The 18,113-nt window shown below is 37.5% G+C and overlaps 1 pseudogene; it reads right to left on the reverse strand.

Moving 5' to 3' along the window:
• Positions 1-16,080: 16,080 nt before the first annotated feature.
• LOC114085056 (transcription initiation factor TFIID subunit 9-like) lies at positions 16,081-16,845 on the reverse strand (annotated as a pseudogene).
• Positions 16,846-18,113: the final 1,268 nt, after the last annotated feature.

Below are 18,113 nucleotides of genomic sequence, written 5' to 3' on the forward strand. Positions count from 1 at the left end.
CTCATGACCCAATCATTTCATTTCTAAACCTTCTTGCATTGTCTCAACATGAACTTTTGGGGGACATCTCATATCAAGACCATAGCAGTGACCAACCCACTTCTCAAATTGCCCAAGGGTTTTTTTTTTTTTGAGAAATGGGGTGGGAGAGATAGGTATATGGATTTCTAGATTGAATTCATTTAAATAAAAGGGGTAGTTAGTTTATATGTTATATATTACTGGTAAAAAAAAGTTCTAGTACCACTGCTGATCAGTTACTCACAAGCCTCCTCCTCTAATGGCACAATTGGAAAGCAATTTGACAGCACACTGATAAATATGTTGAGAACATAGCAACTTGATGAAGGTGACAAAGAAGATAACGTGGGCCTTGTCTACTTTCTGTGCACAGTGACTCTCAGATTGTAGTATGAGAACCCTGAGTACTTATCAGCTACTACTTTGGGATAGGCAATAGGTGGAAAGCCCTGGATATGCACAGAAGCTGAGAATAAACTTCAAGTTCCTTATCTATTTTCTCTTTAGTAGAACATACTAAGAATATAACTGACAAGTAGATATATTAAAGGAAACTGTAAACCATGAAAATTATTCTATTGAATGACATGGGTTTTCTGAGCAACTATGACAGATGAATAGAAGATCACACTTTGTGTAGTAAGCAGTCCGTTTTGGTTAAATTTGGTACAAGGTAGCATAGGAAAAAAAATCTATCAATGTCATATTAAAGCACTACCATTGAGAATCTTGTGGAATGGAATTTTCAATCAAACATGAATCCTCATGAAAAATGCACAAGGCAAAGTTTTTAGAAAGTACTTTAGGTAGGAGCCAAAAAGAGCCATTCTCAACCCCTTGGGAGGATGAGCTCAGCTCTTATGTCTTCATTAGTACTTTGTGGCTAGATGCCAAGCTTATGGAATACATCATGAATCATAACTTGAAATGACAGAACAGATAAGAGGAACACACTGCTTCTGAAACAGAGGCATCTGTGCAAGGGAGAAGGTGGGAGGGTTGAAGAGCCGTCTAGATCATGAGGAACTGGGCGAGCCCAGGGGAGAGTTATTCATTCATCTGGTGTTCATTGGTGTGGAGACTTAATAACATCTCTGCTTGTTTCCCTTTCTCTACCCCACCCTCACCTTTGAAGGGTCAAACATTCTCCTAGATTATATACACACTGCTAAAGAAAAGCTGTTGGGTATCAGACTACTTGAGTTGTACCATTCATTCTAGAGGGCCCAGGTAAAAACAGGTCAGTGAATGCATGACCTTTGTTGTTGGAATCAAGCCTACAGGTGAACCTTTTATCATAAGGGTTCTTTTGTAAGGAATAGAGTTAAAATTAATTTTAGGAAGACTATGCATTCAAAATTAGATTGTATGGTTTAGAAAATTAGCATTAGTAACATATTTGCTTTAAAAAATTAGGTAGAGATTACCAAAGCCCATAACGGATAAAAATGGAATTGAAACAACCTGTGGGACTAATCTGACCTTCCCCGTCATAGCAGTCTAAGCAGAAGCCAGAGAATTCAACTCTAAGGACTAATTCCTGAAGCATAATTTTTAGCACTCAAGAGGAAACTGGGGCTCGGGGTTCTTTATCCTGAGTGGGGAATCCTAAGAAGAGCTGAGGACTGAAAAGGACAGAGAATCACAGGAGGAAAATCGGGATCAAAGACAGAGTTCTGAAGAGAATAATGCTCATGTGAGACATTCCCAGGTAAGGCTTGATTATATAGTAAGGCTTGATTCTTGCTCCCAAATCAGGAGGATGTTAAAAAACAACAAAACAAAACCACCTCGATTACAATTTATAATTCAAAATATGTAAATATCACTTCTAAATTCCACCCTCTGGAAAAAGATAAAAGTTGATAAGTTCAGTGGACCAAAAGTAAAAGGCTAGTAGATTTGGAAATGGGTGGCTTTACAAGATTCAAATAGGAACTTGGTCAGCAGAGTAAGATTAAGAATGTGGGCCATCCAGTGTACTCACAACGACCAAGCATGCTTTATTCTAAGAATGTAAAGGATTTTATCATACCATCTGTCATTGAGAAGATAAGGAAATATCTGCAGAGATATGCTCAGTTACATTTAGTATCAAATTTCCATCAAAGTAGTAAGCATGGGCAAGACTTAATGATACAAGACTTAATGATACAAGATTTTCTGATCTGATCTACCCAGAAGATGTTCCAAGGGGTTACTGCCATGAGTCAGTTGAACACAGGGCAAATCCCCAGACATTAGTGTAGAACGTTCTCAGACTAGGAGGTAGGAGAGTCTCTTTTCTCTGGTCCCAAAGAAGATCTGTTCCACTTGGCTTATTTAACTGGTAGTGTATGACCATAGTGATGACCCAAACCAAAGTCAAAAGAGCAAACCTAGCATTTGAGCCACCCTAAACAAGCCCATGCTATTTGAAAATCTCCTTAACCTCACTCAGAGGCTCCACCCCACCCATTTCTTGCGCTATTGCCCCTTACCCCTCTGTCCTATCATGGAAAGGTGAGGATAAAATGCTTGTGAGGAATAGAAACTCTGAATATGGAATTTCTTTTTTTTTTAATAGGTAACCTTAAGTGTAACTGTGTTTCCTAACAAGGGCCCTGAAAGACTTAAGATGAAAAATATCGTACTAAGTGATAAATGACGCCTTTAAGTTTTTAACAATTATACTTCTCACTTATTATACTTAGCTCAAGAGTTTTGTCTGCCAGCCCTGATCTATAGTATCAGAACTCCTGAAGAATAGAGACAAATTATGTAATTTATGTTCAAGTTCCAGGGAAAAATGAAACAAGTTATTGACAAAGTCTTGTGGCCAGTTCAGTCAGCAAAAACATTTTCCCCTGAAGGAGAAAGCTCAGAAGTAAGTCAGGAAGAACTCTGTTCTATATCTGCCAGGACACATGAAGACATTCTTCTTTTAATCAGTCAGTCTATTTTCTTTGTAATAGGGGGGCTCAGGCTCATTGATTCTCATGAACTCATATAAATGGTACTAAGGCCAACTGCAGAAGCTGTTACTGACTGAAACAATGGCCACAGAGGCTTTTTGGAAGTCTCTAACACTATGGGTTCTCTTCCCAGGACAAAGCACATGTGCACAAGCTTGTGTTAACACACACCTGTTTTCTCTAATTTATAGGATGCTCTGAAGCTTTTCTATTAGAGATCTCAGTTCCTAGTGCTGTGGCAAGAAGAAGACATAACCAGTATGAAGAACCACAGATCTGGCATGTGGGTAATAGTAGGTGCCTATTGGGGTGAATAAAAAGGAGGAAGCAAGGTTGAACCCCACCCACACTGTTGCCAAACCTCAGCATCTGAAGGAAAAGACCAGGGAATTCCCTTAAAAGAAACGCTAATGAAAACTAAACATGGCCCTGTATTTACAAACTTCCAGTTTTATTTAAAAAAAAAAATCTTGGAGGAATAATGAAACTCTTGCTTGAGAAGGAGTTTCAGCAGCCATGGGGAAAGCAACTTGGAAAATAGAGCCAAGAGCCCCTTAGTTCCCCTCCTGCTTTTTCTGTATGCATAAAGACTGGCTTATGGAGGCTTCAGCTCTTTAAGGAGCTGCCAATGATATGGTAATCTCTAAACTAACATAGAGGCTTGAGAATGCCGAATGCCGCCCTTCCTGGAATTTGGACAAGGCTCTCAGGCCTTTTACTTCAAGGAATCATCACAGTCACCCAACTTTCCTCTCTCCCCAGAGTCCAAAGCAGGAGGCACTTGTAGACCCCTGATCTTTTCTTATTAGGATCTCCTCCCTCAGGCAACTCAATAGGTGTTCTCCCTTATCTGTTTCCTTGGCATCAAGTTCCTGGTTCCTAGAAGACACTTTACCCTATCTCCTCCTCGTCTTACAAGTCCCTCAGCTCACTGACTTGCTCTTAAGGCAGACATTTGCATCCTGAGTGACATCTGCTCCATGACTCCACTCAGACAGCACCATTTTACAACAGCTTCCCCTCCCTTCACTGACTTCAGACAGGCAAGGCTGGTCTCCCCTTCACCTGTTTCCTCATTTACCACCTAATGCCTGGCTCCTTGCATGGTAAAGCTGCTTTCAGTTTTCCTCTCATTTTCTCTTCTCTTTAAGTTCTTGTTCTCCTTCCTTTGCTAGTCTGCTACAAAATCGCCTTTTCACAAAAGGTTTTAATTTCCCTACCAAATACTCCTTTCTATCTTCTTTTCTGAAGTTCTTTTTTACCATTCCCCCCATAACCTTCCCAACCTTCAACTAAATCAGCCCCCCATTACATTTTATTTTTCCCAGTACATAGACACCCCCTCCCACCGCTTCCTGCATCATTCTGTGCAATAGTCTCCCAGCTGAGTTCTTGCTCTTTTTATATAGAACTAGGAGCTAGCCCAGCTGCCCGTCTTTCCTTGATCTTGAGAGCCTATACTTGCATTAGTTGTAACCATGTGCTCTTCCTCCTATACAAAGATGTACATTTGAGTGGTTTGGGAGTGGAAGGCATGTCCAGGTAGTTTTTGAAGTTTCCCGAGGTGATTTTGATATGCAACCACTCCCCATTCCTGTCCTAGGTATAGAACTAGTGTGCTCAAGTTCTTTGCATCCAGACAACCTTAATGAACTCCACAGAAAGATCGGACTACAGTGAGCGGCTACTGCAGTTAGGTTTTAGATTGATCCTTGCATCAAATATGAGTGATCTCTGTCCCCCACCAGCTCCTTAAAAGTTATTGACCTCTCTCATCATGTGGCCAGGATGCACTTCTTAAGATAATTGACTCCACAACTGAAGAAAAGTTTCCTAATTCTCCTGGGCTGATGATTACCTCCCTTCCCCTCATTCATCATTGTGATGGTTAAAAGTCTTTTGCCTTAAATTCAAATGGAAATATACTTCTTTTAATCTAAGCCTATTTCTTTCATGTTGGCCTCCTGTGGACATGAAAAAGCCAATAACTTTGCTTTCATAAAACTGCTCACACGATTGAAAACATGAATCAAGTCGGGCTTTAGTCTTCAGTTCTCTGGTTAAATGGTCCCCAATTAATTATTACAACTAAAGAATACCCAAACTGGAATGAACCTTAGGGATCATCCAGTTTAATATTTTCAGGCTTTATTTTTGAACAGGGGGATCATGTTATTAAGTCCAATCTTAATCCAACCACATGGAAACTGACACAAGTAGAGCCATTCTCCTCAGTGTTCTGGGAGACTCTCCCTGGGCTGTATAACTGAACCACCCGAAAAAGAACTTGGTACTTTGCAAAATGGAGTTTAAAATCTCTTTTGTGACCCAGCATTTCCATTTTATGGGCAAAGAAGCTGAAGTTCAGCAGCTCTATGTGGCTGCTCAACTTTCTAGTAAGAGTAGACATCTTAATTTGGGATAACACCATGAAAATGTTTAATGAACAGCCACAGGGATGTTTAGTTTGGGCTTTAGTTTTTAATAAGCAACTAAGTCTTTGCATTATTGAGTAATTGATGATAAACACAGACATAGATTCTATTCCCACTAGCCCAAAAGTATTTTAGAAAGGAGAGTGTCTGATATTAGGGAACATACATAAAGCCCCAATGCAAAAGACGTTTGAAACTCTGTTCCAAAGCAGCCCCAAGAGGCTGCCGTTCACCTCCCATCATGTCCCTTTGGTGAAGCTGCTCCATGCTCCTGAGGATTTTGTCCTGATCCTGGATTCTGAATGGTGGCCAGAAGATCAGTGTTTCTTCTCTCATCCATACACTGTTCTCTGGCTTAGAGCACTGAAGATAAAAATTTAATCAGCAAGACAGACTTTTAATCTCTGGATCTTGATTTTCAGGAAGCAAGAATATAATAAGGTACTATCAATAGGAAAATAAAGATCCTGGGGTGCCAAATACAGGCACAAAATTCTACAGAATAGACTTGAGATCTATTCTTTTTCCTTTCTTACTAAATTTCTATTAAGGAAGATGATTTTTAAATATGAATTTTTTCCCTATGGGTTTGCATTTCTCCCACCCCCCACCCCCCCGCCGCTGTTCATAAAGGATGAAACAGTCCCAGAAGTAGCAGTAGACCTAAACAATACCACAGGGCAACAACCAGCCCCAGGAAAATGTGCTGTTTGATCAGTGTGAGATTAAGACATCAGAGAATCCTGGAAAATATAATTATTTGAAATTTTATCAAACATTCTTTACTACTTTAAACACTATTAAGAGGGAAAGGGGGGAAAGAATGGTGCTCTTGATCTCAAACTTTCTCTTCCATGTCACTTTGAGTAATTCTGCCACAGATAGGCACAGTCCACTCTGTGACACAGCCCACATGAGGGATAAGTTGACCTGCCAGTCTGATCCTTTCAATGGTTGATGATTGGCCATCGGCTATCTGTGGGTGATTGGGTACACTCTTTGTTAAAGGAGTGGGGTGCAGTGCAGTATTTACTTCTTTTCCTCACCCTCAGCAGTTTATACAAGTACTTCTTCCAAGGATATGTAGAAATATATTAGTGCACCCTATGAATTGACTATATCTGCAGAGTTGAATTTCCTTCATCTGCTTCTTGTTGGGTGGTAAGTAGGAATCATTTTTTAGAATATTAGAATACTTAGAATATTCCTTGAATCTCTGATTTGTGATTTCCTATCTGTAATACCCATGGAGTCAAGATTCTTCACCTTCTTGTCTCAGTCTCTTAGTCCAGTGTTAGCCTTCCTTTGCGAGGAGGAATCCTACATGCCAAGTGCTGTTCCTAAGCTCTTTACAGTTGTCATCAGATTTATTCCCTTATCGTGGCTCTATGAATCATTATCATTACCACCATTTTACATATTTATAATTCATACATTATTATCACCACTTTACGTATAAGGAAACTGAAACTTCAAGAATTTAAGTAATTTCTCTGAGGTAAAACAGCAGGAAGTATGGGTGGAAATGTGATTTGTATGAAGACATAGGAACTCCAGAGTCTACTTCTCTGAACTGACTCTCTGCCATACTTTCTAAAAGCCCTGCTTATTTCCATCTGAAAGTTTCTATAAACCTTCCTGATAATCTTTCTAGTTGTCTTCCCTTTAATCAACAATAGCTTTCTCTCCTTAATCCTGATTCTTCATATGCTTTATAAAAAAGTGTCAGCCAACATATGAACACATCTGTAACACATTCTACCCTTCTTCTGTACCTTGAATGTGTATCATAGGAGAGAAGGAGATTGAGCCCTTTGAGATTTCCTTTCATTCTTGCATTTTATCATTTTTTTTCCTGTGTGTGTGTGTGTGTGTGTGTACTTATAGCCAAATGGACAATATTCTATTTATAATGAATGAACTTCAGCTTTTTAAGAAGTACTATTCAACCAATATTTCTCAAGATTAATTTTTAAGTCTATTTAATTATTTTGGAAGGTTTCTTAATTTAAGAACACTCCCAATTTGATGAATGTATTCCTGATGTTTCTTTCTAGTTCATTGACAAAAATTTTGAGTCTTCCTGATCTGGTAGACCACCTTGTGATATTTCTCCTAAGATCAGCCTTAAACTTTGAGGTATCGTGGAGAGAAAAGAACTATTTTATCACTTAACAGTATTAAATAAGGATTGTAATTCAGACCTTCCTATAATGATGTCATGTGGGGCCATAATCTCATAGAAAACATATATATCTCCTACATTTTTATGTTTATGGTCTGAAAATTTCTCCAAAATGGTAACTCAATTGTTAGTGACATGATTTAATTTTCATATAACTGATTATCATATCACCTATGATCTTTCAAACTTTTGGGGAGAATAGACCCTTGTATGATAAATTGTATTAGTCTCTTTCTAAGCTTTAATAATGAATTGGCCAACTCTTAGCTTTCTGGGTAAGTTCCATAGAAATCCTTTTAGGATTTCTTAGGAGCCTGCTGTTTTATCTGATACTTCTCTTAATACCTATTTTAGTCAGTTTTTGCATTGCTATGACCAAAAGACCTGACAAGAACAATTTCAGAAAAGGTTATTTGGGTCTCATGGTTTCAGAGGTCTCAGTCCACAGATGGACAGCTCCATTGCTCTGGGTCCAAGGTGTGACAGGACATCATGGCAGATGAACGTGGTGGAGAAAAGGGGCTCAGGACACAGCCATCTGGAAGTAGAGAGAGCCAGCTTCACTCTCCAGGGACAAAATATATATCCCAAATCATGCCCCCAATGATCTACCTCCCCCAGCCATACCCTACATGCCTATAGTTACCATCAGTTAATCCTTATCAGGTAATTAATGCACTGATTAGATTAAGGCTTTTGTAACCCAATCATTTTGCCTTTAAACTTTCTTACATTGTCTCCTACATGAGCTTTTGTGGGAAAATTCATATCTAAACTGTACCAATACCTATAGCCCATGAGGGCAGATTCAGTTGATTTAAATATGATACATGTGTAAAGTTTTTCAATTAATATATATAACATAAATATGTATATGTTACATTATACACATATATGTTACATGTATTTATAAAAACATTTCATTTTGTATGGTATTTTTTCCAATCAAAACTTAGTCATCATCTAGGTGTTCATCAACAGATGAATAGAAAAAGAAAATGTGGCACATATACATAATAGACTTTTATTTAGTAAAAAAAGAATGAAATTATGCCATTTTAAGGAAAATGAATGGAGCTGGATAGCATGATGTTGAGTGAGATAAACCAGACTCAGGAAGACAAATGTTATAAGTTTTCTCTCATATGTAGAAGTTAGAGGGAAGAAAAAAGAAAAAGAAGATGTCAAAAAGTAGAAGGGAGACTGTTGGTGAGCCTGATTCTGGACCCTCAGGGAGGAATGCTTATCTTGCTCATTGTGCAACAGGGAAGTCCTAATGTAGAATACTATGTTATGGGAAAAAATGCTGTCAGAACACTGGCAAGCACAATTTCCTTGTTTCTTTGACAGGAAGTTATTCCCCTGTTGGTCCAAGGTCAGCCCGTGTGGCAGTTTCTGAACTCTAAGTGTTTGGACTCCCGTACTATAATTGTTGTGTGTCACCTCTGGCCTATTGTGACTGTTATATGTAAATTGGCACATACCCACTATAAAAACTATTTTTGTTGTGCAATAAAGCAGACACAGTTCTCTGAAACCATCTCCAGAGGGGTTTCTCTGAACCCTCAATTTGATGCTGGAAGGGCAAGCCCCTCAGCAGGAGACCATTGGATCTGAGGAAGGGTATAAACAGGAGGGAGGAGGGAATGCACTGGGGAGTAAAACTGATCAAATCATGTTATATGCATGCATGAATATTCCACCATTATAACCCCTATTCTGTATGAATAATATGTACCAAAAAGGGAAAAACTTAGGCACCTCATATAAGTCAGTAGCATAAAAACCAAATAACCAAATTAAATTATGAGCAAAAGACCTGAATGGACATTTCCCCAAAGAAAATATGCAAATGTCAAATAAAGAAGACATTTCAAATGGTATATAAAAATGTGCTCAACATCACCACTAATCAGAGAAATGAAAATCAAACCCACGAGATATTGCTTTATACTCTTGGAATGGTTATTATAAAAAAAAAGATAAAGGGTGTTAGTGAGGGTGCGGAAAAAAGGAAAACCCTTTCACACTGTTGTTAGGAGACCCCAATAAGTATGTGAATAACTTGACAAACCTGCAAAATTTACATGGAAATATAAATTTCACTTATTCTCTTGAATAAGAAAAGAGACATGAAAACATTGGTCCTAACAAATAGGTAAACTTAATACTAGTTCTGGGACAGATAAATACACTCATGGAATATGATAGATTTCCCAGAAAGAGGCTTAATTATAAGTAGGCACTTGATCTATATAGAAGTGCTACTGTTAGTCAGAAGGGAGATAATGTGTTTCAATAAGTGACATGGAAGGACTATCATGGTCCATATAGAAACAAAACCAGAAACCAACAAAAAAATATATATATTTTTTAGTTTAGGTTTCTACAAAGCAGAAAAGTAGTTTGAGTACAAAGCAGTTTATTTGAGAGATAAAACTTCAGAAGCAGAGTTAGATTATAAAGTAAAACAGTGAACACAGGAAATAAAATAAAAGGTATGTTTATGAATCAATTACCTCTGTGGACCAAAATGGCTTAATCCTTCTGGGCATCCTCTGAGAACCTTTATAGAACACATTTCAGAATTTAAGGAATAAAGAAGTTGAGAATTAATTAACCAACTCTTGTTCCTCATTAGTTGAACCTTATTCCTAAGGGGAGACTCTGGTTATTGATTGCTTGAAATAAACCACCCTAGGATTCAGCAGCAGCAAAAAAAAACCCTCATACTCTGTGTTCACTTCTCTAGTGAAGTGACAGGGTTCTGTGGACAGGGCAGAGTGAAGATAGCTTGTCTTTGCTCCACAATGTTTGGTGACTTCACTAAGTCTCAAGTGACTCAAAGTGACTTGAACAAAAGGGACCAGAGTAACTCAGATGCTTCTTTTATTACAACTTGCACTTGATCTGGGATCAAACACTGGGATCAGCAGAGACTAGCAACTGGAACACGTAGTGTGGTCTTACCACATTGCTTGAGCTTCCTGATACCCTGAAAATCTAAAGGTATTTATATTTTTTATGTTATGGCTTGGGGCTCCATGAGTGAGCAGAAAAGGTGGGATCTACATAGCTGTTTCTAACCTAGCCTGGGAAGTCACACATCCTCACTTTCTATTCAAGTAAGTCAGAAAACCAGCCCAGATTCAAGTGGCAGAAATTCACCTCTTGATGGAAGAAATGTCAAATAATTTGTGGCCATTTTAACAGAGCATCACCTCCATAGAATTTCTCCCTGCTTGTGTGCACTAGTTGAATAAGCTCCCATAGCCAGAGAAAAATCTAGGTGTTTGAGGTCGGCCATTGTTGATATGAACAAAAATTTCCAACAAATTTGAGTATGCTGTCTTGTGTAGGATGATAGGGTATGAGCAGGGCCTCCACGGTATTGCAGTCCATCATTTGTATCACTCAAATCTACTTTCCCTCAGGTTGTCCAACAGAGGTACTATGGCAGAGAAGATAAATTTATACTCAGAATGCTTAGTAATTTCAGGTAGGATAAATTGTCGTGCCCCACAGAGTGGAAGAGGTCAGATGTAGTCAACTCTCTATCAAGTAGCTAATGTTCTTTTCAAACGCTGATACCATATTGATCTTTAAGCATGGATTTTACTGCTCACAGATTGGATATCAATGGTGATAATATCTAGTGAGGTTACCTGTGGTGAGAGGTGTGTTTCCACACTAAGGAAAACATGCATAGCCTTCATTTTTACCACCTTCCCTATTCCATTTCTGAACCCACTATATAAACACTGGGGTGGTGAACACCACTAGGTGCTTCACTTCTACCTGATTGTTCAGTGCTTCTTCTGAATTAACTGATCGTTGTTAACACTAGAAAGATCCCCATACTTTGTGCTTACTTCTGTTAATCTGCCAATAACCTCTCTCCCCAAACTCATAAAACTATCATTCTTGCTCTCTTCAGACCCTGATCATCTATCTAAGCCATTTGTTGCTGTCCAAGAGTGCGTGTGCATCCTTTGACATTAAAACTTATTCTTTCACATAGTCTAGTACTTAAGTTTCTGCTCACTAGGAAGAATTCCCTTTACATCTGTTTCTCAGAGTCATCCCCATGAGTGAAAATGCCCTGTGGTAAAGTCTAGTTTTGACTAGTACCATTACATAATGCTAATCCATCTATGAACCTGATCTGTGCTATTTCTTTGTATGTCAGCTGGTCATAAGGAAACCTCAATGATACCATCAGTGTGATCTAAAAGGAATGCACCAGTATAACAGAAGTGAGTAATGCTAGTGTTTGGGTCACCTCTGTGTAACACACTTGCTCCCTCAGGACTCCAAATGTGGTAAGTTGCTATTGCTTGATATTAATACTTACTGGACATAACAATACCCAACTTGTGACAAATAACTGGTATATGATTACTCAACGCTTGCCTGGGGCTCCACTGAATACTAACAACCTTCTATTTCACTTGATATGAATTAGAAGAGCATTTAAATGTGTGGAAAATACTTTTTTTTTTAAATCCAAAGACTCATAAAAATGTGTGCTTCTTTCTTAGTGGTATTTGGTACAAGTTGTAATAAATTGATCTTTATATTGCATAGAGAATGCCCTAGCCTGTCCCAGGACTTTGGATCTCTTATCTCAAGTTTTCTGAGAAGGAAAAGTAGAGATGGGATTAAATGTGCAAGGGATTTATTAGGGGAAATACCAATGAAGATAAAGAAGAATTAGTTGTTGGTCTTCAGACCATGATGCAAATATGACACCTGTAATTAGAGAAGGGGAATAAGCGGGAATTGGGAAGAGGTACTCTAATACTGTAGCACATTTCTAAGAAAGCTCTGACCAGACTTACAGAAGTTATGAGTTAAAGCAACTTACTAGAACAGTCAAGCCACATCCCATAGGAATAGGTTCTAAATGACATCTGAATGGCACATTTGCATGGCTCTCTCAGGACCTTTAAAAATCTTCATCAATCTCTTTGAAACTCTTGTAAATTACTTTCTATCTTCCTACATTTGTGGGTCTTACCAGGCCATATACAGTATATATCATTTCATGCTAATAAGATGAATGTTACATGTCACCGATATAAAGGGCCTGTGTAATGACCTGTAGAGTACTGAGATGATCTAGTTTCCTTTGTTCTGTATTGTGGCAGATAGGAGGAGGGACAAGCCAGTGAAAATGTATTGCCCTCTGTCCCAGGGATATGCAAACTGTTTTTGAGTCTTCTTCCTGATAGGCATTGAAATGAATACATTGAGGAAATCAATAGCTACTACAAAGTAGAGGCTGTGTTTATCTGTTCTAGTAAAGATGCTATCTTCAGCACAGCATCTATGATTAGGGCTACCATTTGTTAAGTTTACTGTAGTCTATCACCATCTGCTATATCCATCTGTATTTTACAAGGCCATACTAGTGAATTAAACAAGAATATGTTGCAGACCATCATCCCTGTATCCTTTAAATCTTCAAGGATTGCACTACTCTCTGCAACTCTAGCTGGGTTATAATGTTGCTTATAATTTAGTATCTTGGCTAGTTGCTTCAATTTGTTCCATTTGACCTCTTCTCTTATAAAGGCTCTTTATTATTTCACAGGTTGGGAAATGAAGTTGATGAATTTCTTATTTCCTAGGGTATAGTTATACTCTTACAGGGATTAGAGAAGGAAACACGAGAGTAGCCTATAGATCCATTGGACCCATTGTGAGATAGAAATATATAGACTTGGTCTAGGTTATCATTTATCACATGTTCTCCATGGGTATTTTTGCACCCCCGGTGTCCCTGACATCTTGGGCCCTTTATTCAATAGCCTTCAAAAGATATGAGCATCCCTGTTTCCCAGTGTAACTGAGTAAATCAACCTAGGTAGTTCTGAGTAAGGACTGGGAGAGTATTACTGCATATGCTTTGGGATGCAGGATCCTCCTTGGAGTGTCTGACTCTCCTTCAATCCATTGACCGTGCATCTGAGAACTGGTTCAAGGCTGGAAACCCAGGTTTGTGATTTTACATTGCATCAACTGGCATCAGATTTTGGCTTTCTCTCTCAAAATATTTGTTTAATTACAAAAGTCAAGCAGTACTATCACTTGATTTCCACTTGTTTTGCTCCCAGAGATGTTATGGTCTCTTAGCTACAACAAAGATTCTAGAGAGTCAAGGGCTCTGATTGCCATGACATTCTTACTGTTACTTTAATTGTCTCTACTTTTTCTTTAATTATTAAGAGTTATAATATGGACTCTGTAATTCTACCCTCCCTTTGACACTGGTGTTCCCAGTTCATAATAGCATCTCCTATCATGGGTCCTAGATGACAGAAGACAGACTATCTCCCTCACTTGGACATTCCTTATTACTTTAGATTCTGCTCTGGGTCCCCCCAGGACACAGGGGTCAACTGGTAATTTTCTGGTTTTATGTAACAAATTCATTTTACTGCTATGAGGTTTTTGACACCTTCCCTTATATACTAAAGAAGTTCCATCACTCACACTTCATTGACTATAGACCAGTGGTTCTTAAACCTCTTAATCTTAAAATCCATTTATATTCTTAACAGTATAGGATAACTCTGAAGAGCTTTCACTTATGTGTGTTATATGTACCAAAACATGTCATACTACAAATTAAACAGAAGTATTAAAATATATCTGTGTTAATTTGTTTTAAAATAACAAAAACAAGCCATTACAAGTTAATATATGTGATATATTTTAATGAAAAATAACCATATTGTCAAAAAGTAGTGAGAAAAATGGCATTATTCTGCATTTTTCAAGTCTTTTTGATATCTGACTCAATGTAAGATAGCTAAATTCTGTTTTCAGATTCATTCAGAACTTGTATCTTCTGTATATACAGAAAATACAACCCCCCAAATATGTACCTATAAAGGAAAGAAAATGTAGATAGTTAGGTTTTGGATAGTTATGATCATTCTTCTTTAACACTACATTAAAATTTGGCAAGTAGTAACCTCTTAAAGCACAGTTATGTTGTGGAATCTGAAATAATTTCCATGAACACTTCATCCTTGGTTATATTAAAATCCATTGGTCTGTCATGTGCTCTAAGTAAATTCTTTAGCCATGCATGATCTTGTAACATCACGCAATGATGTTAGTATTTCTAAATACTAACACACCAAATTAGGCAGGTCTTTTAAATGCTGATGCATTTAATTATATTATATTTTAAGAGTCACATTATTTAATAAAATTGCCAATTTCATTTTTAAAAGTCTTGTAAGTATTACAAAGTGGTCAAGCTCATGAAATGATATACAGATTTCCTATGATTTTCAGTTGAAACCTCAAACTTTATCATTGAAAACAAATTTACCATCAAATACCATCAAATTTTTTTACTCAAAATTGCAAGTTTACTTTGTTCATTTTTGAGAAAGTGACTGCCAAATAACCAAGTTTGATTAACCATCAATTGCCTGGAAGTTGTTATTTCAAGGCAAAATGTTGTTCCATTAACAGGGATTATTTGATTTTTAACAAATTCTTTCAAAAGTGCTTTTTTTTGATAAAAGTATCATACTTTCATATGCTGTAGAAACTTTGTGTATTTCCTATTTTGTCACATGGAATATTTAAAAAGACATGCACTCAAGGATTAATTTTAGAAATGAATAATCGTGACTGCTTTGTCAAGAAAATTCCTAGGAAAATAGGCTTAAAAAAGAGCAGTGATGAATATTAGTACAGTGCGGTCTCAGTATCCTGGTATTTTTGGCTAAGGCAAAAAGGATACCATTGGTTTGGTATTTTCAGTGGAAATTTCAACCATGCAGAATAGGCAAAACATCTTATTTTGAAAATATTTTTAGCTTGTGCACTTGTTGAAAGGATCCCTTGGGGTCTGTAGACCACACTTGGAGAAATAATTTCCAAGCTGCAAGGTAGCCACTGAAGCACAGTAGCAGAACTGACTCCAGCAATCTAGATAACATAATCAACTAGGTGAAACACTGAAGCTACTTTCATGTTGAATTTTATTTTATTGAAGAGAAAAAACTGACCTCATGAGCCATCACCATTTCAAAGTTTCTAAAAAATGGACATTTGTTCTTCTTAAGCAAGGAACAGGGATTCTTCTGCTTGCCTGGAGAGTTCAGCACGATGAAGCTCAAAATGTTTAAGTATATTCATCCCAGACCTCATGGTCCCATATTTATGAGAATCCTACCTTTAGAGTAGGAGATTTGCCATAGCTATTAGTTCAGCTTCTTAACTCCTGCCATCCTTACAATCAAAAATGTTAATTTTGATTTTTTACTTTCTGCCTTCTGGCTGCAGGAGATGAGGGTCTTTTTATCTTTGTTTTTTTTGAAAATAACAGTAACTATTATTTGCTCATTAAATGATATTTAAATTTTCTAAAACACATCTCAAAAACATCCAGTGCTTCTTTAATTTCAGTACAATGGATTCAAGACCAAGTATACATCTTACATGCATCAAGGCTGGATCACAAATTATCATCGTCATCATCATCATCATTATCTTCTTCATATTTTATTTTCAATGCATTTGATGATTCATTGGCAATATTTTGTGATGATACCATATTAGTGGTATAAGAATACTTTTGGATTCAATTAATGATGGATTACCATAACATTCGGAACTGTTCATGTTGTAGGAGCTGATGTTTTTCATCTGGGTACTATAAAATAGATATTTATACTGTAAACCTTTTCCCTGTCAGACACACTGGAGTCTTACTTTAGTTGAGTCAGACATGGTTTGTGGAGTCAATGTTCTTAGTGTGGAAATACGTAGTCTGCTAGTAATTGAACCAACATTCAACTGCAGAACCGTTTTTCTTTCTGAGAAGTAGATGCCTTTTCTTACAAATACTTGAGCCTGTAGTTTGAAGCTATGGAGCAGTATCTATCATGTAGCAATCTAGGACCTGAATTTGATTGATCAATAGCAAAGGGGGTGAATTTCTTTGCAATATCTAGTTGAAAAATCCCTTGGGGAAGGAAAGGTAAAAGACCAGTCAACTGGACACTGTATTGACAATCATACATCATCTGCATCAATAGTAGATTTCTTAGCATAACTTTAATAAATTTTACTATCATCTAGAATTGTGGTCACATGTCATAAGGCAAACTCCATTATCAGATTTATAGCTGTATACTCTGTAATCCCTATATCCATCAAGATTTGAGCCATCATCTATGTTCAGCATGCTCTTGGGAGATGTCATATTGGTAGACTCCATGATGTTTAGGGATCAGAATTTTTCAGGTAAATTATCCACTTTAATGTATTTCAGTCCTGATCTTAATGCTAGTTCTTTGCCTAGTATAGTTTTCCAACCCCTAATATCCTTAGCCTTCTATGACATGCTTCCATTGCATGGTTGGATCCAGAGGCAAATATTCTGGTCCTCTATTGTGAAAATATTTTTTAAAGATATAGTAGAAGGCTTCTTACTTTTTTCTTTTCTTTTTTTTTTTTTTTTTTTGTACAGGGAACCAAACTCAGGGATGCTTAATCACTGAGCCATATCACTGGCCCTTTTTAAAACAATTTTATTATGAAACAGGGTTTAACTAAGTTGCTTAGGACCTTGATAAATTGATGAGACTGGCCTTGCACTTGCAATCTTTTTGCCTCAGTCTCCCAAGCATGCACCACAGTGTCTAGATGGGCTTCTGATTTTCAAAGCATGTCTTAAGCTAATATCTGGATGACATGAACCTGTTTATTTTTCATGCTTCCAAAATTAAAACACACACACACAAACACACACACACACACTAAATTCATTATCCTGATTAGCATTACTCCCATAGATTATCAAGTGTTAGAACTATGTAAAAACCACTGTTTCCTCTATTGTCAGTGAGAAGCAGTAAATTTGGTAGTGCAGCATGCTAGCGTTCATTACAACCCCACTTGTTACAGCATTGGAAACCTTTTGCTATCTGACTGCAAGTATATAGGTATAGAACCTCATCCCGAAGGCCTGCTTTCTAGAACTGTTTGGATTACTGGAGAAACTGAACCTGAACCATAAATTCTAATGAAAATATTTATGATACTGGAAATTTCTGGAAGCAAATCCATGAGTAGGGAAATAAAATAGGGAAGAAAAACAAAGCCAGTAAAGCATATGTTAGTAAATGGGTCATCGCTTTCAGCAACTGGAGCTCTAACCTACCATGAAGTCTCCAAGAGTCTCTAAAGCATACCCTACAATGGTCCCATTTAGGGATGAAAAAGTTGGGACAGCTTACCTACATTGGATAAAGATTGCTCAAGGGCACTGGCCCTTTCCCACGAAGCCCCATTTATGTGCCAACCCAGCTCAACCAGCCAGATAACACTCAGGCAGATTTCTCCAGCAGATTTTTGAGGTAGGAAGCCAAGGGTATGATTTTTCTTCCTTGGAGTTCATGTTGAGATCCAGAGGAATCTGAGGAATATGGACAGAGTTCTGAAAATATTTGTCACAGATTTCTACTTCACATCCACACCAAACCC

This window comes from Marmota flaviventris, chromosome 2 (genome assembly GCF_047511675.1).
Source record: "Marmota flaviventris isolate mMarFla1 chromosome 2, mMarFla1.hap1, whole genome shotgun sequence".
Lineage (NCBI taxonomy): Eukaryota > Metazoa > Chordata > Mammalia > Rodentia > Sciuridae > Marmota > Marmota flaviventris.